Source organism: Zosterops lateralis (genome assembly GCF_965231275.1).
Source record: "Zosterops lateralis genome assembly, chromosome: 1".
NCBI classification, from domain to species: domain Eukaryota; kingdom Metazoa; phylum Chordata; class Aves; order Passeriformes; family Zosteropidae; genus Zosterops; species Zosterops lateralis.
Window position 1 is genome coordinate 104,143,004 of NC_139762.1, and position 21,999 is coordinate 104,165,002.

Here is a 21,999-nt window from a genome sequence, read left to right on the forward strand (position 1 = left end):
TGAAGAGACATGAAAAAGAGCCCATTGCAGATAGTTGCCTCAAAATGGAGAATTTGGCCAGGACAGTCTCTCTTGTGCTATGGTCCCCAGGTGTACTGAATGGACCATGACATGTTCATAGTACTGTACCAGTCTGTCCTCTCGTTGGCCATCACAGATGCTGAGCAGTGTCAGGATCACAGAGAACCTGGGGCAGGTCTGGGATACCAATTACAGGCAGGATGGAGGGATTTGACCCACTGCAACTGGTGTGAACTGTTGATTTCCCTTTAAATCATGATTTTGCTTTCTGTTTGGTGCTAATACTTTGTCATCACATGCCAACAGCTCAAGATATTTTTGCTTTCTAAATCTTCCCCATAAGATTCAAATATTTTACTGTGTCTAGGTATGAAAACCATTTTATTGCACTTAGATTGCGGGTCAAACCACTTCAGGTTGCTTGTGAAAAATGCCAGCTTGTCTTCCTTAAAAAAAGAGACAGACAAATCAATAAAGTGTGGTATTTCATTTTGTCCAGAATAATGGGAAAGTAAATTAGTCAATAATGGCACCTTCTAGGTAAGTCATTCTAACTCTGTTTGTTTCACACAACCTTTTGGGATAAGTGTCCTTAATATCTTTATGTGGAATACCTACAATTTGTTATAATTTTATACTCTTTTCTCTCTGAGGGCAACAGAATTTCAGCAATGCTTTGGAAATGGGATTAGAAGAGAGGCTTGAAAGGCTTAAAAATCTTTTTCACAGTAAAGCACTGTAAAGCTGTCATTGGAGTAAATTTCTATAAAGGAATTTCCCTAGATTTTTACTGCTGTAAATGAAAAGTGTAGCCCAGTGAATGAGAGTCCAGGGTTTGGCTTGATGTGGGTAATCTATAATCTTACAGAAGTTGGCAAATGTGAGCTGTTCTCAGTAAGCAAATGTTTTCACAATTGAGAAAATGCATGTGTCATAGGAGATATTTCTTCACGAGAACAAGAAGACTTTTATTGCTCATTTACATCTAACTTGCACAAAATGTTTCAAAAACATCTTGCTAGAAATGTAAATATATAAAAACACAGGGTTTAAATATTGTGTGTTAGTTTTGTCTTAACTATAGTTTTTGGTGAGACATTTGTTAGTAACACAGCTGATATTATGTATATTAGGTTTTTTAGGAAAAACAAGTATGAAGTGGTAAACATCCTTGTGCATGACAATGCAAACAAGACACATAATTCTGTATCTGACAATTTGTGCAAGCAGAGTTGAGTCACACATTGCTCTGTTCAGCTGAAGAGCACACTCCCACCTCACTTAAATAAAAAAAGCTTGCAGAACTTCAAAAGAGTTTCATTCAATGAGCTACTTCATTAAAAAAAATTAAATAAATTATTGTAATACATAATTTTACTCTGCTGTACATTACTAAACCAAATTCAACAGTGTCAAAAGTCTGCTTGGAGGCACTGTTGCTTGGCATTTTGAATAGCTGTGTGGATTAATGCATAAAAACCCACTGCAGTGGTGTTGGAACTATGGAGCACTCCTACAAAAGCTGGGTTACAGTAGCTAGTTGATTTTCCCAAGGACATGTTGTAGGTTAACATCTAAACCTTGGTGATTTGCGTTTATTTCTTTTCATTGTGACAGTGAAGTCAGTCATATGCCCAGAAGCTACTGTAATGACCCTTAAAAACAGCTTTACTTCATAAAACCTTAATGTTATGAAAGGCTGAGGAAAAATCACTTTGTAAGAATGGCTTCACAAGAAAAGTTTGTTCATTCATTAAACTGTATCTCTATGGCCTGACAAAACAATCTGCATTGAAATATTTTTTTTCTATGTTGGCTTCTCTGGATTGTAAGATGCAGTGAGGGGTGCAAGTCATATTCCTCTCTCCTTTATCCAGATTGCTATCCTGCTACTATTGATGTACAAAACTGTATTTTCATGGTTAAGATCATTAATCAAATTTACATAGTTGGGGATGAAGTCAATGAGTAAGAATATTTATGACACTGAGAATACCTTGTATTATCTATCTTAATTTATCTTAATTATATTGCCAGTTCTTAGGGCAGGAACTGGTCTCACCTTTGTTTTGTGATGCTCAGCTTGATTATGTGTGTCTGCACATATAGACTCTCGTGTTTTGTGCATTCTGACTTCACCAAGATCCCAAACATTAATCCCAGTGAAGAAATATAAGAAAGCTGTCAAGCATCTCTATGATATATCTATCCATTGAGCAAGGAAAATAGCTCAGTGTTCAAAGCCTAAATTAATTTTAATTTCCGTGACCGAACTCTCATCCATACTCTGCAGGGTTGTGTTGCTAGACATTAATAATACTGAACTGTGCATAGGCTCAGATGAGAATTATTTGGCTCTTACTTCAGAAGGAAACTTCTCAGGCTTCTGCCCTTGTTGTGGTTTGAAAAGCAAAATGAGTGAGAGGCTCCAAGTCAGAGATATAATTTAATGAGAAGAAAGGTAAAAAGGTAAAAATAAAATAAAATAAATGCAATAACACAAAGAATCACTGACAGGGTCAGAATACAACCTGAGCAGGATGGTGGAAGCAGTCCAGGTGAAGTGCTCTTCCTGAAGCAGTGATCGTATGGAAAGGTCTGGGAGCTCTGGTCCTCTGGGAATCCAGTGGGTAAGTGCTACATGCACTGTCCCAAATCCCAGCTTATATCCAGGTGAGAATGCTTGGCTCCTCCCCCTGGGCAGAGCATCTCACAATAGCATGAGAAGTGTGAAATATGTCCTTGATGGCCCATTAACAGAGATAACCCCTGGAGGGAGTTACCTGTGACTCATGGGCCATTAGCAGGAGACACCGCAGAAGTCATTAGCAGAAAACACCCCAAAGACGTTAATGGGCCATTAGCAGAAAAGGCAGGGGGCTTGGGAAAACACTAGCCCACCTGGTTTCAACAGTTCATGAAGATGGTGATAGAATAAATACTTTGTGCACATCCTACACTGCAACCCAGGACAGCCCTCCAATAGGTAGTCATGGTACATTGAGTCATCCAAAAATACTCTCCAATTCTAATGAAAAAATCATCTGAGCTGTGTAAATATTTAACTTCACTAGAAGGTCTACAAGGTGCATTGCTTAATGTGAATTGTAAATAATTGGACATTCCATTCATTCCATCCAGTTTTCATTCAGGTTGAATATGCCTACTTGATTTCTTCTGGCATCTCAGGATTTCATTGTTTTCCAAAAGATGATTTTGGAGACAAAATAATACCACTTTATAATATGCTGGAATAATTCTGAGAAAAGGAATGAGCCTGGTTGTGTAATGTGATTAGAGACATGTGTAATTGGGTAAAATATATTCTAAAATAAAATAAAAATGCAAACATTTTCTTAAAGTCATTTTGCATTTTACAAAATCACCATTTGTTATCACATCTTATCTAAAACTATTAAAGAAAAGAAAATATGCTCGATTTGAATGAAAATTAAATGTATCAAAACTGGAAAATCCCGTACTGACTCACTACAAGATTTCAAGCAGTTAATTGCATTATTTTAAACAGTTTTTAAATTCAACAACTTTTAGCAGTGTGTGGCATAGCCCATATTTTCTTTAATTACCCAACACCGAGGAAAAATGTAACTTAGTGCTTCAAATAAGAAACCAACATTTTCCTTGCATTGAGAATGCTAGAGGAAGTTTCACTGTGAGGCACAGGGCAAGAGTAGGTATTTCTAAAACAGAAATGTAACATCTATCAACGAAATCTACTTTTTCACTGTGAGGAGGGAATGACTCTCTTGAATGTTTTAGTAAGGCCAGATGACAGGTGACATACCTTCAATACCTTAGAAATCTCTCCACTACAGCCATCTAGGTTCCCAAGCAGGAACCCACCTGCTCAACATCTCTACTTTTTTTTTTTTTTTTTTTTTTTTTTTTTTTTTTTTTTTTTTTTTTTTTTTTAATTTAATATGTGAGGTCTCAGTAATCTCAGGCACACGGGGATGGGGTTGTGTAGGAGTTGGACTCTGTAATCCTTGTGGGTCCCTTCCAACTCAGCATATTCTGTTATTGTGAGATCTCTAAACTCACATTAAAACATTTCTTTAGTTACTGCTTAGACTGCCATACAGTTTATCACATGAAAAACCTCAAAACCCCAAAGCTTCAGGAAGTTTATGATTTCTGTGGGCTGTCTATGTTTTCTGTGGTCTTTACTGGGCTCTTCAGCCATCACAGAATGGCAGAATGATTGCTAGTGCACTGGACTGTGGGACATAGGTGTTTTTTTCAGCCACTCACACATCTTACTGTGCTGGGAGTAGCAAGAACTGATCAAAACTTCATCAGGACTTGAATCATACACTTCAGAGCACTTACAGTTTTTAAAATGCTCTTATCACCTGGTTGGCATTTATGGTTTAAGCAGGCAATTTTAAATTTGTCTCCAGTTTGCATCTACTAGCTTTAAAAACTCTGTTTTCATGAGCACCAGGCTAATATAATACATGTGACAGGAGTCCCATTTTTCAGGTGTAAGAGCTTAGGGCTGAAAACCTTAGAAATTAAAATGCTGCATGAAGACACAGGTCGGACATCTTTGTGTTGTGTGATTGTTTTACTGTTCTGGGGTCCGCTACTCTGTAAACAAGTAGATTATTTGATCTCTGCCTGCTCCATTCCTTAATTAGTCACTCTTAAATCAAAGTCAATTTTCACACTGTCTTTGATGAAATAGCCACTAATAGACTGTTTGCTTGCAGTTTTGTTGCCACTCATTTGTAAAAGCCACCTGAGACAGTAGCACAACAGGTGAATTACAGAGCTGCTTAAGAAAAGTAAGTTATTATGATGCTGTTTCTCAAATTTTATTTCTACAAGCATCAGGAGTAATGCAGAATGGAAGACTATTGGCGAAAAGATGAAGTACATAGAAATAGAACAACTTTCATTACTAATCTTTTTAAGACCAGCTGCTTAAATTTTGAGTCCATATATAAAGGCTGGATATAGTTGGTTTGTACAGTACAAACAGGAACAACAACAAAAATCCCCCATGGTAAAAAAAATTGTTTATAACCAGGTTTTTAAGGGTTTTTTTTCAATTTTCAGTTTACAATAAGAATCCCCTTTTCACATTACCTAAGAAAACTGATGCTATTCACAGCTCTATTCCATGTAGATATACTCCAAACAAAATTTTCATTTCCTGGATAGCTGCTACATTATGTATACTTGATGAAGAGTGAAATAAAATTTATTTTGATTTAGTCTGATTAATCATATCTTTAGGATATGATTATTGAAAGAGATATCTAAAAGAACAACTAATCTCTTCACAAAATTTCTAGAGTGACAATCACACTAAGCAATGATTCAATTCAAATGCAGAATAAAACTACTCTACTATGATTGTAAAAATTTCAGTTTTTTATTTCTAAGAAAAATGCTAAATTGAAATTTGTGATTGTGGTAAAATTGACAGGTTGAGAAATATATTTAATTTTACTTTAATTTCTATGTTAAAATAAAGAAAATACCTAAGATGCTCTAATTGATTTTGTTTAATAATATTATTTAAAACTTTGTCAGCTATCTCTACAATAGTTTCCATGATGAAAATCTTGTAGTAAGCTTTCACTGAGATAGATTTACATTAAAGGATTTTTACATTAGCCCAGCTTGTCAGCTGTTAACCACAAGAAGAGCATTCTCATTAAGCAAAGTAGAATATCAGTTTTAGTGAGATAAATTGGCTTCTGACATTGAAAGATACAGATACATCTCAATTTGTGTCAATATGGATTTTCATCTGAATTTAATAAATGGCTCATGTTATGCAAAACATATCTAATGAGTGCTTCATTTTGAAGGATAAAAGATTCCCTTTTGCTTTCTTCTGTAACATCATTTTCCACTATCTTCTCTGGCGAAGAGATGCAGGTATTCATATGGTTTTCCAGCCCCAGAATGTGAAGGAATTGAAAGGGTCTCAGTGTGATTAAAATCGCAGTATTATTGAGTCACAGAATATCCTAAGTTGGGAGGGACCCACAAGAATCCTTGAAGTCCAGCTCCTGGCCCTGCACAGGACAGCCCCAATAATAAACACTGTGTGCCTGAGAGCATTGTCCAAATATTTCTTGAACTCTGTCAGGTTTGGTGCAATGATCAATGCCTTAAACATTTAGCCTTGCAATTTCACTGAGTCACACACCTTCAGCACTGCTGTAGGGATTTTGTACTTACTGTCAGAATGATGTCAAATAAAGACCTTTATTCATATGAATTCTATACAGAGACTGAAGCTAGGCATAAAAGAACAAACTATGGTTTTCAAGAATTCTTGTTGGATGGCATTGCTGCAAAATTCATGGAACAGCAAAAAACCCCAAACCAACAAAACCAACCAACCAAAATAAAACCAAACAAAAAACAAACAAACACAAGTCAGGAAGAAGGTAATTTCAAAATATCAGGCAGCACATGACCAACAGACCCTAAGGGGAGTGAAAGGCATTACACAAACAGTAACTACCTGCTGGTTAAATCCTTGGTGGATATTTTCGCAACTTATTATGATGCTGGAATACAGCAAGGCTTAAGAATGGAAATCAGATAGCATAAAGGACTTTGATCATGCAGATGATGCTGGATTTAGATGATAGATTAATTAATCTAAGAAAAGACGTAATCATATTAAAGCTGCCACGAGGGGGGAGATCTCTTGTGAGAGATACTGAATATGAACATATTGTGCAGTTGCTTTATGAAATACTTTTGGCAAAATATCAGTAGCAAAATCTTAATAAGGAGCATGAAAAAAACCCCACCACTATTGAGAAATACCTGTAGGTTTTAAAAATATATTAACTGAACTAAAAATGGATGGAATGGGGCTGATATGAGAACTCATACTACTGGCTGCAACAGCAGTGCTCTGGAGATAATTAGAAGCTTGGAGTAACATATTCAGGTTTCCTTTAACATCCTTAGAGTATTTACATTTTAGGGTAGCCTGAATTTTGTGTGGAAACTTCCTCTGTAGTGATGATGTTCTTCCTCTTCCATCCTTCCTTCCTGGCATCAAGAAGACTAATCTGGAGGCTTGCCTACAGCTTTCATTCTGCTCAGGAATGCACTTGGCAGTGTATTTTTTTAGCTGATTGTCCCCACTTACCATGCTGTGGTTCACAACACGGTGTTTTCTAAGATATCATGAATTGGGTTCATTCTAGATGCTTTCCAGGAGCACACCTGTCACCAAGGCACATTCTTTCCCGGAGACCACATCAGATCTTGCCCAATGTTAAAAACCAACTAAACAACCCCCCCCACCTTCCCATCCTGAAATCAGTACTGCTTCCTATTGTAACTCAGTCTAAATTTTCTGTGTAATAGGGTAATCAACACTGACCTCAGAAAAGATTCATGGAAGTACAATGTGTACTAGATGCAACTTTGAATTGAGCCATGAGGTCTTTTCATATGCCGGGTAATGGGCTAGACATAAGACAACAGAAACGAGGAAGGGAAATCAGCTTTCCCTCCTCTTCCCACTGGTTCAGTTTCTGAGCTTTCATATTTACATCATATCATTTGACAAGCTCAGGGCAAGAGCTTAGAAGCCAGTTTGTCAATAGAAGCTCTCAAAACACAAAAACACACAAAACTTTTTTGTCTTTGCTGTTGCTGGTATGGGCATCAATCTTTGCACTGAGATGTGAAGCCAATAAGATTGGAAAAGACCTCCAAGATAATTGAGTCCAAACATTAAGCCAGCACTGCCAAGTCCACCACATCCAAAACCCTTTCAAACATGTCCAAGGATGGTAAACTCAACCACTTCCTTGATCACTCATCTTAGGAAAAAAAATTTCCTAATATCTGCTCTAGACTTTCCTTGGCGTAAATTGAGAGCATTTCCGCTGGTTCAGCCCGTTGTTACCTGGGAGGAGAGGCCAACCCCACCTCGTTGCAGATTTATTTCAGGTATTTGTAGAGAGCAGTAAGGTCTCCTCTCAGCTTCCTTTTCTCCAGGCTAAGCATTCCTAGCTCCTTCAGCTGCACCTCATAGGACATGTTCTCCAAATCCTTTTTCCAGCTCCATTGTCCTTCTCTGGACATGCTCCAGAACTTCAATGTCTTTCTTCTACTGAGGGGCTGAAAATTGAGGATTAGAGCTGCAGCTTCACCAGTGCTGAGTACAGGAGAAAAACACTGGAGAATATGGGCACAGATCCTGTTACCTCATGCTAAATAAGTGCCCTATCATTTGAGGTAATCCCCCCTATTCTTAGTTCAGGACTTTGTCTGTGACTGCTGACAATTTACAAACAAAAGTCAATTCTGTTATCTGTGTCCATAGTTGTTATCTCTTCCAGGTACAATCATGATACTAAGATGACTGCAGAGACTTTTCATTCCGTATGAGAGAATTAAGTGTCCACTCCCTTAAAAGATCTTTTTATTTAATTGCGAAGGTGATATTATTGAAAATAAAATGTATGCTGAATGATCCACAACACTTAATCAGTGTAAAGATCCCACAGCTATCCACATTTACACTTCAGAGTGATACTCCTGAAGAGTCCCTTCTTCACAGGAAGGTTATAATAGCTCATAAAACATGTTTGTCAGGTGTCAGCCTATTATATAGTCACTTGATGGCTCTTCTCTCCTTGCACAGACTTGTCATATTATTTAATATTGTGTCTCCACAAGGTGGTAGAAGTGGGTAATTAATTCCGCAGCATGTAGCATTCGTAGTTTGATTGCTTTGCTTTTTACTCTGGTGATGAAAAGATAGCTTAGTCCTTTATTTTATGAATTTTTCTAAATATGCCAAATTTTCTTATAAATCTCATATTAATGATCAGCATTTCATTTATCTCTCATCATATTTTGTTGTAAACAGTTTTTCATTAAATTAATCTCATCACTTTTTTCCTCAGCTCCCTTTAATGTTGATTTTTTTAAGATTCTTTTATTTGCTGTTCAATTGTACAGGTAAAGCATAATAGGTAATGGCTTGAAGCCAAGGTCAGGTAGCTTGGAATGCATGAATTAAACTCTTTATGGGTAGATCTTAAATGAAATACTGAGTGGTGAAGCCATCAAAAGGGAGACCAGGCCAAAATTGTCAACAAGAATGACTCATTCTATATATAATGTACACTTGAGAATATTCCATGCTGTTGCAAACTGTCAGGGTAAAACAGCGGAAGAAAATTGCTTCTTGTTGTATCCTTTGTGTTGCTGAGATTTTAATGGGCACCTGAATCCTGTCTAGTGGGAGGACATCTTTCACTCCATGTGTTCCAACTTCCTCACTTATAAGCTTTGTCATTACTCTCCATAAATGCGTAGACTCTATTTTTGTATACCATTTCCATATATTTTCAGTCTGTTTAGATATTTTGATATAAAAACAGAGATTGCTATTACAATTAAACAAAAAGATTTAATTAAATGAAGATACTTATGTGGATGGCAGTGCAACATTTGTAGTTTTAAGTCTTTTCTCACATCAATTTTAATCTAATTTAAGTCTCATTTTGTCTGTAGTTATGATTTATATGCTTAAGAAGGGTAGAATACAGTATATTTTTGCGGGTGAAATATTCATTTTTTTGGCTGCATATCAAATCTGGATATTTAATGAAAGATTTACACATTCAGGGCTTGTCATCAAACTAGGCTTTTTTTTTACATGACTTCTAAAGCTAAAATTTTGTCATATATCTAAAGTTTTTAAATAAATAGGGCTGAATTAAGAATGTCAATTTACGGCTGTGGAAAATTAGAGTAATTTTGCACTTCTAAACTAAAGAAATATGAATCCAGATTGCCAGTGCTCTTGAAGCCTAACCTATGATCAGATACCAATTTTGCCCAAACTGTTTTATCTTTTGAAACAATTAATGAATAGAAAGAAGATATTTCTTCTATTGAGAACCGATGAACAAAGAGTTTCTAAGTTGAACAAAATATTTCAATTTTTGTAATAACCTTCCCATGACATTCAGCAAAACTACAATAATCAGTTAAATATGCTTACCTTTCCTAAAGTCTGAAAAAACCCCTCATAGTCGGCAGAGCCATAGAATATTACCTTCAAAAAAAAAAAAAAAATTCCTTTCAAATCAGGTGCTTGTAAGTGCAGGTTACAAGTGCATACAGTGTTGTGACACAGAAACTGAAGATTTGAAAAGTCAAGCACATTTGCCAGGTTGTAAGCACTGTCTAGGCTGTTTTTCATGCAAACCGTCCCAGAGATCCTGAATGACAAATGTTTTTTAACTGTGAGAAAAGGATCAATTAAAAGGAATAATTTTGCATACCTCTTAGTCCCTCTTCAAATTGAAAGGAAAACGATTTAATCTGGAACAGGAAGCAATTCTGTAATGATGATGCCAGTGGAATGAATGAGCATTCAATGAAGCAAGTTCTGTTCATCTAAATTTTTAAAACATGATTCCTAAATGTGCAGCCTCTTGCAGAAGGACCTGTTCAGTGAAGTTACTGGTGTTGTGTGGATGACAGGTTCTCATTTATTTAACTGGTCTGTATCTTGATGTATGTCTTCAGGAAATGGGAATCAAAACTTCTGCATATTCTTCTGCTCTTGGCCATAATCAGTGTCTGAGGTAGTGTCTTTGATATTTCAGACTTTGCTGGAGATTTGTACATGATTGGCAAATTTTTAGAACCTGGAGCATCAATCTTAATCAAGGCTCTAAGACCTATCCAAATAAAAGTAGAGAATAAATGCAAAGCTATTCCATAGGCACTTTAAACAATATTAAAAAATCACTCTAAATTCCAGGTGAGTAATGCACCTTGACTCATAATGACCAAAAAATAATTTCATCTTGGAGGCTGTAAGGAAAGTAAGATCACAGGCTCCCTTGTTATAAATAGCAGAGAAAAATTAGAAACATCTATCTTGAGTACTGCAGGTATAGACTCCTAAAAGTAACATTTGCAAAGGCAATGAAATACTGTTCATTTGCAGTAAGGGATTTAATTAGTACTTCTTACCATGATTGAAGAGTGGTCTCTCCCATCTAGTAAACTTGTTTTATCTTTTAGAAAACATACAAATTGAATAATGAGAAGACTGCACATAAATGTAATTAATTTAATCCCACAGAGATGTTTTTTAAGTTACTGTGTGGGCAAGAACAGGAGAGCTGAAATTGGTCTTTGGGTACATGATGGAATGAAATAAGTATTTCATAAAGGGAGTAACATGACAAACTTGTGATAGTATCATGTGAAAACTCAGATTCAAATACATCTCTGTTGTATGCTTCCTTCACTAGTTTTGGCCTTTGAAAGTGGATACAAATTTTTACACTCTTCATAGTCTCGCAGTCTAAGATTTTTCTTTTAAAACATCCCTGTAGAATGCCTTGTAAGAAAAGTACACTCAGGTTAGACAGATTAATGTTCTGGTTTTGGCTTAGACAGAATTTATTTTCTTCTTACTAGCTGGTACAATTCTGTGGTTTGGGTTTAGTATGAGACTAATGCTGAAAACACATGTATGTTTCAGCTCTTGCAAAGAGGTTGCCTGAAGTCAAAGATTTTTCAGTATCCCATGAACTTCCAGTGAGGAGCTGCATAAAAAGCCTTGAGGAAGCATGGTCAGGGCACAGAGCCCAAACTGGCTAAAGGAATTTTCCATACCATAGAATGTTGTGCCATATATATAAGTTGGAAGTGTTACCTGGAAGAGGACTGAAGAGAGGATAGGCTGTATATTGGTGGTAAGCAGTTTTGTGATCACTTACTTCTCTCAGGTTCTGTTGTTCCCTGTCCCTCTTCTTGCAATTACAATTATTATTATTAATATCAGCAAATACACAACAATAATAATAATATTAACAACATTGATTTGTTTCTATTATTAAATTGTTCTTATCTCAAGAAACAAGGATTACCTTTTCTTTCTGATTCTCCTCCCCAGTGTGCCAGGGTGGAGGAATGAGTGAGCAGCTGCATGGTACTTAATTACCAGCTGGGGTTAAACCAGAGCAGTTAATTAGGGCAAAGAGTTTTGAAGAATGTTTGTTCTTGTGGAAATGTCCTTAATTTCCAATTTCTGTTCTTATGGGATGTTTAGCAACTTTTATTCTGAGTTATATTAGACCATGGCTGATTTTGCATTCTGAAAATCTATCACCAAATGAAATCAGCTGATTACTAAAAGAAGTTTTGGTGAGCTTTTATGAACTACAGGCATGAAACTCCTTCATCAGTGTCCTACCATTATGCTTGTTCACACACTGCTCTGAACATAGTGTATTTTTTGACCACAGAAACTGTAAAAATTGAAAAAATATTCTCTGTACCAAAGACAACACAAGATTGTAAAAAAGGAGGCATATAAGTACAAAATGCTAATCAGAACTTTCATTCTCATCTCAAATATTTTTCCTACTTAATGGCCTAAAAATGAAGGATGAAATATTAGAGAATCTTTTAGAAAAAATTAGCATAAACGACCTCATTTTTGGCAGGTATCAAATGCACTCAGAGTTTTGCAGAGAAGTGCAGATATGTTTTGCAGAGGGCTGTTTGTGAGCCCTTGGTTATTGCATGTGCTCAGTGTGGACTGTTGCCTCACAGTTTGAGCTGGGAGTCCTGTAGCACATTGTGTACAGAGTGAGGAAGAAGCTGGTTGCTAGGAAGTTCAATTTATCTCCATTAACATTGTTATAGTGCCTGCCATAAAGATGTTTCCTCACTTGAATATAGTTGGAGAAGACAAACAAATAAGTAAAATGCTTGGGTGTTCCTCACCTATGTGGCCAAACTGGGCTTCCAGGGAAATAGTGTGAACACCAGTGGAGATTGGAGAATGCAGGACCTGCTTCGCGGCAGCAGTGATTTCTCAAACTTCAGAATTCTTATCAGTTTTCAGAGGTCAAAATTTTTTCTGATGGGAACAAGCTGGCCTTTACAGTTACAAAGTATTCATTTAGTTGAAAAGGAACTTTAAAACCTGTGCTTTTTTCACAGAGTTGTCACCTACCACTAGTGATACCCTAGCTGAAGGTCACTAGGAAGTGACAGAAATTACTGGCCAAAGAAAATCATCAGCCTGTTTTTAAGACTATTCCCTTCAAAATATGAAGAAACCAAGTAATCCACAAGGACTCTGTGAAAACATTCTTACATTGAAATGTCACCTAATAATTTAAATATGAGTGATAAAATTTTGTTTACTACATTGGGTCAAAAGTACTTGCCTTTGGTCAATGATAAATTGATCAGTCCTACACACAAAGTACCTCACGCTTTAAACCAAGCTATACTGAACATGTGGCAAATCTCTGGGTTTAAAATATCAATAATAGAGAAAATTTCATCATTTTCTCATCAGGTTTTCTCTATTTTCTGCACTTTAAAAATCTATTCTGACACACTGAAAGCTATATGGTAGCCGAATCCAATAAACTATTCAATCTTTTTTTTTCTTTACTACAACACTATGACTCTGGGAAGAAAAGCATGAGAAATCTAATTGAAATTGTCACCAGCTTTATTGAAGAGCAAAACCTCCTGCTTCTCTGATGCCTAAAAATGGCTTGCACAAGTCTGTATTTTTTAATAAATTTTGGACTACAAAGAAAAGCTCACATAAATACTTAAGGAAATACTGGAGCCAAAACTAAGCAAAACTTTTCTTTACATACATGCTTAAAATTCACCAGGCAAAATGCCTTTTGTATTTCAGCTGACAAAACCAGTAGATTTTTCAGTTTTCTCCTTTTCCAAAACTTTGGTTCCTCTCTGAAACTCTTAAGAAAAATCTCCTAAGCTTTTCTGTAGCTTCACTGTCAGTGATTCAAAATAGCTCTATTTTTGTTCTATGAGATTTCTGGTATCCATATATGATACTTTATCTGCAGTCAATTTCAACTGTGAGAATAAATCCTCTGGAAAGAATGTGCAATGTAATACCACCAATTTTTAATTGGAATCATAGAATATCCAAAAGGATCATTGAAGTCTAAGTCCTGGCCCTACACAAGACTCCAAGAATCACAGCTTGTACCTGAAAGCATTGTCTAAACACTTACTGAACTTTTTCAGGCTGGCTGCTGTGACCCGTTCCCTGTGGAGCCTGTTCCAGTGCCCAACCACCCTCAACGCACTTGCCTATTTACCATACAGCTTAAAATATGCTATATGCCTAATATAATGGTCATATTACCCAATAGCCTTATGGTAATTACCCTATTGTATTTCCAGGGTTACAATTATGTTTTCAAAAGGATAAAGAAACTGGAAGTTCTCCTATATGGCATGGAGAAAGGGAAGGGGAGAATTTCCCTCTGCACCACTTTCTTGAAATCAGAATTCTGACTGTAAATACCCATGCTTTAAAGCACTACACCTGATCTAACCTTCTCCTCTCAACTCAAAACCCTCTCTTTGCTTTACAGATATCTCAAGAACCCTCAGCCTTGCATGCAGCAGAAAATCACTCTTACTATCCACCAAACAAGAGTTAGAGTAAATTAGGCCTTGTTGAAAAAGGTGTTAGGATGTGGCCTTTAGTTATCCCCAAAGGACAAGAGAGTAACAAGAGAGGATGAATGATCCATGCACAAATCAAAGTTAAACAACAGTAAGCCTTTCAACAAGTGAAAAAAATTGCAGTGCAACAGTGACCCTGTGCCATATCTGAGATGCTTGTAGAGTACAAAATATTCTGCAGTTTGCTGATGGAATCTGAAGAAAATCACTGGTATACTGAAGATGTTTGGGATGAGAAGCTAGCCACATAGCCCAAAAGAAAGAGATCTGCAACACCTATGCTGGAGTCCCTGAAGTAACTGAAGTACTAGGAGCAAAATAACCACTTTAGTTACTGCCCTAATTGCCACGTCTACACTAGGTGTCCATATCAACTCCTGGATGCCAGCCAATGCTGTGTAGGAATGAATTAAACAATGGAAAAAACGCAGATGGAAATATTTGGGTAACCCATCTGGGACACCAAGGTCAAAAAAGACATCATGACATACCAAATCTGTTTTGCTGTGCTTAGAGGGCTGCTATGTGCTACATGTAGTGCCAGCATATGCCATCCACCCACAAACACTTCTGCTACCATGACTCTCACAACAGACTGCTGGAAAATGAGTGGTGAGGAGATTTGCAGTAGGGCAGGTGCACAAAAATACATGTGTAACAACCTATGGGCAAGACACTAGATGGCAAGCAGTGTCTTCCACAAAAGATCTAATCTTGACTCTGGTGCTCAACAGCACTGAGAATGATAAATGAGGTTGCAAGTAACTAGACAATTGTGACTATGTGAATAATGCCATATTTGTAATGAATAACATGGACAAATTCTCACATCAGTGGCATTAACAATCAGTTCAAATATTAAGATCTGGATGATGTCTCAATGTGTATGTACAGTTTCACAAACAGCAATGCATAGAAACTAATCTATATGGATATTTATGGGCGTGTCGACAACAAAAAATGGAAGTGTAGCAGTTCACACTGATTAGGTCCTGCTGACATACTATTAACATATGGACTTTAGTTAACTCAACAGGATAGGGCAGTAACTTACATTTAAGGATAGAAGAGAGTAAGCAACCTAATGCTCATTGTGTGGCCTTTGAGACAAGCAGATTGCAAGCACCAAGCAATGGTGACAGTTTTTGAGCATTGCACAAATTTCAATGATACAACCGAGAATTTGATTTTGTCTATCAAATCAGATAACTGATGGTTATCAGATTATCATCAGGAGAGGACGCAAATAACTCCTAAGCCTGGATAAGATCTATGCATAGCATGACTAGCATCTAGCCTAACTCAGTCAGCTTGTCTCCTGGACAGTGCCATCCCACTTGAAAAGCAGACAAGTACAATATTTTGTAAAATTGCATTTATTTGTGATTAAGTTGTTTTGGTATCCAATTCCAGTTAGACACTGCATTATCATTTGATTTTAAACCACAAAAAAAGAGGATTCCACATTTCCCAGTTCATGGTGGCACCTGCTCACCAATCCATTCAACGTTTCATCCCAGACATGTCAGGATTATCCCTGTATCTCTCCAAAGACAACTGTAGTCTGTACATATTATGGCTTTGGTAGCAGTTTTCATTGTATATTAGGGACCTAATAAAACTGGCTAGCAGGCAAACATAGGCTTTTCACATTATTGCCTCTTAGAGATTTCTTATCCTCTATTTCATTCTGATTTTAGTCTTGCCCTGACAAGAGATGCTTCATTCAATTCCAGATCCCTTCCCTTCTAGGCCCTCCATTATCCTGGAGAGCTCAAGTTCTACAGCTCCGAAGCTCACTCTTTGACTCCTTCCAAGCCTTATCCAAATCTCCATGTCTTTATTTGGCTTGCCTGGTCACGCAATAACTTCAAGTTCTCCACGTTCCCGCAGTCCTTCAATCCTCATTCTCATTCTTCACACTGTGGCCTAATTTGACATGGTCCTTATCTGGCTATTCTTGTTCAGTCTATCCAAAAATGCCTCCTCTGTTCTCCCTGGTTGACTGCATCTCTTTAGCTTGGCTGCTGCAGCCTAGTGAAACTCTCCATCCTTCTGCCTCTTCCCATCGGCCCTAACAATGGATCCAGTTCTGACTGCTATTTAAAGCACTAAATGTAGGCATAATTTAATCCAAATCCACCCACGTCTACTTTATTGTCTGGAAAAAATTACTCTGATGAAGGAGGAGAAATTAAAAAGGAGAAATAAAAAAAGGAAAAGTAAGTTAAACAACATACAAATGGTAGGCTTCTATTTTCACAGGAGCTATTGAAGCACTGCTTTGCATTCTAGCTTTAGAAGAAACACAGGGCTTATAAAATTATTGTGGCTTGCCTGTTCTTGGGCAAAAGAGGACAGACAAGTCTGTGCCCCCCAGAAAACTGGATGATAGAAATCAAGTTCACATTTTAATAGATAGCACTGAGAAATAATGCAAATTTCTTTTTGTTCATGGTGAATGTTTCAAATTTAAGATTTCAGTACACATGTGCTCAAACTGAAGAAAGGAAAATCATTAACAGAGTTTTTTTGGGCTCCTCTCCTTCAAAGAATAAAGGAAAAAACTGAATTGAATGAAAAGCTAGTCTTTGAAAGAGCTGTGTTTCTTTCAGAAGAACCAGAAACTTTTGACCAGTATGTTAGTCTGACCTATCAGTGATGGGTGCTCAGGAATACATAAAATTGATCTCCTGAGCCAAAGTCTTTCCAACTTGAAAATGGAGAATGGTACCTAAGTCCCCATAGAACTGTTTTATTAACTGTAACTAATAATTTTGATTGAGGATCTGGCAGGAAATGCTTGCTTTAAGAATGAATACTGCTTACTTGGTGGCACTCAGAAGTACAAGTAGATTTGTCAATGCAGTATTTTATTCCAGGACAATTGAGTCATCAACCACATAGCCAATATATTTGCTAAGAGTTACGCAAGTGGCCTTGGAAAAAAATGGAATATCTAGGCCTTATGCATCTCAATGAAGGAAGCAGATTGTCATAACAACTTTGAAAATGCCATTCTTTTTCAGTCACAATTAATTTTAGCCCAGCACAGGCACTTCACAGAACTGAAAACCAGAAATTCAACAATAAAACTGAAGGCGATTGCTAAAAGGTGCAGGTTATAGACTCTTTCTACCTCTAGCATGCTGCAACAGTCCTCATGCTGGGCATGAAAGAACAAAAGCCAGAGAAGACAGAAAATGAAGCCCATGAAAAAGTCTTATTCCTTGTACAGTGTGGAGAACTTGAATAGTGTATCTGCAAAGGTAAGCTGTCAATATTACAGGAGGGTCTCAAGTAATTAACAACAATTAATGGATTTAAAGCATACTTGAGTGCTTTGCTGAATTGAAGCCTAAATAATGGTAACAAATAAATCCTGTGTATGTACTGCTTGCTTCTCTTTGAGTGAACAATTTCTTCATTCAGAGACCTTATCACAGTAAATAGTGGTTGGCTTTTGTGTGGCTTTCCCTAAGCAGCAAGGGCCTGCAGCCTAAAGACCTTACAGACTAACATTTCCTCCATTTTAGAAGTGGACAATCATGAAGGTTTTTTTTGATAAAGTGCAGATCAGTGTTAGTTTCTTTACACAGAAAGTGTATTTAATGTATGCGTGTTACTTACAAAGCAGACAACTTGCACAGTTGCAAACATACAAGTAATACTAAAATTCCTTTGGATTTAAAATAAAAATATTGTTTCTCCTTTTCCTTCTTTATTATCTACTCTTTCATTGCCTTTCCCTCATCCATATCACCTCAGTCTAGAGCCAAGTAATGTTCCTTAAGTGGAAATACAGGATTCTGCCAAGAATTTCTCAATGTAAACTCCCCTTTCCATATTGTCAAGACTCATGGCAAATAATTTTTTCTCAGCTGGAGTGTTATCTGCTTCCGCTGAGATGTGATTTTTGAAAAAAAACAAGGTGTGAAAAAATGTCACTCTTTGTTTCATTCAGGCTGGTATCATCTGTCATATGTATTGCTATTATTTATTTAGCTGGACTGAGCAGCAATTTGTTTTTATTTGATCTCTTTGACTTTTGACTTTGCTTCTCCAGAAGCCCTTTTGTTTCTGCTCTTCCTCAGCCTTGTCCTGTGTGAATGGACTGTCAACATCTGTGGATATCATGGTCTGCCCTGTTTTTGTTTTGGTTTTTACAGGCTCAAAAAGGCAGGATGATACAAGGGAAAGGAGAAACACTTTCAGTTTCTGACTTGTAGAAAGGAAGGTCTTGAATGTTTCTTTGATTTTCAAGAATATTGCCAGATGGAAAGAATATTATACATGCTGAGTAATAAACTCTCTGCTTATTATAGAATATATTTCATCAGAAGATCACAAAATACCTCTCAAACCAAATTAACATCATTACCTTATTTTCATGAAACCCTGGTTGGTTATTGAAGAGACTTATCTGCAGTGACTCAGCAGGTCTGAAGAACTGTAACTGAGACCAAGATATTTTTGAAAGATGAGCCAGACCACCATAGCCTAGAATATTAATTTTTTAAAATATGTTTCAAATATATTACTTATTGAAAAATTACTCTCATTTTTCTAATGGCCAGTGAGAAATCTTCACAGACGGAGTGAAAGGTAAGGCAGGTGTACTGTGCCATGGACAAGCCCACCGCTGACCAGACCAAACCCAAACTCTGCAGAGATGTGTTGGGGCTATAGGAAAGGGGGCGTGGATGAGATTCCTGTTGCTCAATATGGGCTAGTCAAGCTTATCTTCTAATGCATGCTCTGTCTCTGTGAGGTGGTCTCACAACAATGTGTATTCCTTCCATTTGGCTGTACTACAAAGGGGCTTCAGGTAGCGTTTGCCACCCCTTTTCTACGAATTCTGTGCACTTGTACCACACGTGTGTTTCTATCTGAATCATTCCTTCACAAAATAACTTTTACCTTAAAATACATTTTCTCAAAATACTGATCAAGCTGATGTAAGTTATATGTTTTAGGATAGTTATAGAACCAAATGTTAAGTAACAGAAGAGAAAATAAACAACAAATAGGGATAGTCTATCATGTAATAAATTGCTCCCATTTGTACATGTATCAAGAAATTCAATGTATTGACTGTTGATTTCATAGGAAAAACAGTCTTTTGTAGGTAAACAGTAATATTTGTCACATCAAGTTCTGCCAGCAGGATGACTAATATTTGTACAAGGCAGATACTTTCGCCTAGGTGGATATTATTATCTTTGCATGTGCAACAAAAGGTTTAGAGAATTAAATTCTTTAGCATAAGAAGTGGATCTTAAATGGCTTAAATTGGTTGATCATGAAACTCTGGGAAATGGAACAAGCAAAAGATGACAGACCTTCACACAAAACACAAGCTTAGTTCAATGTATAAACAGTGACTTTTATGTGATGCATGATATTTTCTGGTAATAAGTAGTTGAAGACAATCAGGTAACAGGCTGTGTTGAAGCTGTCTTAGGACTGCTAAGGTGTTTCATTTCAACCTATTCTCAATTACAGAAAAAACTCCAGGACCTAACTAACACTGAAACTTTACCTTTTTTTTTTTTATTTATTTTATTTTATTCTTTTTTCTTTTTTTCTTTTTTTTTTTTATTCTTTTTTTATTTTATTTTATTCTTTTTTCTTTTTTTCTTTTTTCTTTTTTCTTTTTTTTTATTTTTTTTTTTTTTTCTTTTTTTCTTTTTTTTTTTTTCTTTTTTTTTTTCCCCACTAATATAGATTTTTCCACCTTACATTTCATGGCAAATGAAACAGTTGCTGTCCCACTGTTGAACTACAGTGCTCTCAGATTTGCAGAGAAGATGCACAAAATTATCAAATAGGACGTTCTATTGTCTTCTAGCTTTCTTCCTTGAAATTAAAATATTAAGTGCGTCTCCAAGGAATTCCTTCAGAATACGATTCTTTATTCCATTTTCCAAATGAAATTGTTTTATTTCAATGCTGAATGTCTATGGAAACTATTCTTCCAGCTGTGGCATACTGGAATGTCTGTGGCTTAGAGGCTTTCTCCAAGACTCTATCAATGACACTTACTGAACACATGAATATGTTCAGGAAAATATGGCAAAATATTGGCGTGAATCTTTTATGCTGTTTTTGAAAACAATCAGTAAGTCATAGTCATGAATGTTTTCCCATAAAAGCCAGTAGGTGCATGCATTATACAGGTGTGTATATATGTAGAAATTAAAATGCATATACGTAGATGCACACATATATAATAGAAAAGTAGAGACTGCAGTTTCTGGACACCTGCCACTGGCTTGTAGATAAAAATAAACATGATTGATTCCTGCAAAGTATAACCCTAAAAAAATGGATTTAAGTCTCCTGTCTGTTTGGACATAGTATCAGTGGTTTTTATTCTAGTTTTCTTGAAATGAAGCCCTCCAAACCTCTAGGGTAAAAAAAATCAAGAATGATATACAGTTGCTGTATAAATTATGTTGTCCAATGATAATCACAATGGGATTATTAAAATATATTAATGTTAATTCCTTCATTGTGATTTTGAGAGTTATCAGATTTAAAACCAGAAAATATGCAGAGAAAGTATTTATGAATATCAAGTACATCATTCTGTGTGGACAGAATTCTGTCTTGCTTTATGAAGATTACCTAAATCTTATGAAATATTTAATTGTCATTCTATCTATTTTGGAATGACAGGACAGCAGTAACCACACAGATAAAATATGAGGAAAATTCTAGAAATCTTAATGCAGAAAGTGTGTTCCTATATATTACTGTCTGTCTTTCAACCAGTGAAATCACGTAAAGGGAGAGATTTCAGTTTCTTCCTAGTTCCATAGCAACAGAAGACCAGATATGTTGATATTTACAATATACTCAATTTAAAAGACACTTAAACCTCTTTTAAGTTAAGTTCTTTAGGAATTTAGTAGCTTTTTTAGCTACTCTCCTTGGGAAAGACAGTGTTGCATCATCTCAGAGGCTTAGAAATTCTTTTCATGAAAAAGAAATCATTCCTGTTTCCTATCAGAATTTGTCGCCATAAAATAAATGAGATTTCATCTCATGGCTATAACAGTTTGAAAAATGTTGTTGGAATGGGGTGAGATCCAATCTCTTCTGGTTACATTAGGGTAATTGATATTGATAGGAAGGAATTTTTTTCATGCAGTTGCAGAGGAAAATAAGGTACATGCAGCTGGCATCACATGGCAAGCAAAATATGTATCGATATCAAGATGGAAGTTCAAAGGGGGGTTTCTATACAGGTATTGGCAATTTATATTTCCACAGAGCTGAAATGAGACATGCTCCTTACATTAAATACTCTTACACAGTTCTCTGGAATGAAGAATAGATCTTTTCTTCCGCTAATATAGTTGAAGTTCAAGGTTATTTCCCTACATTGAGAATGCATTCATATATCATAGCTAATATGCTTAGGAATACTTCAGAAATGGTTGAAACACA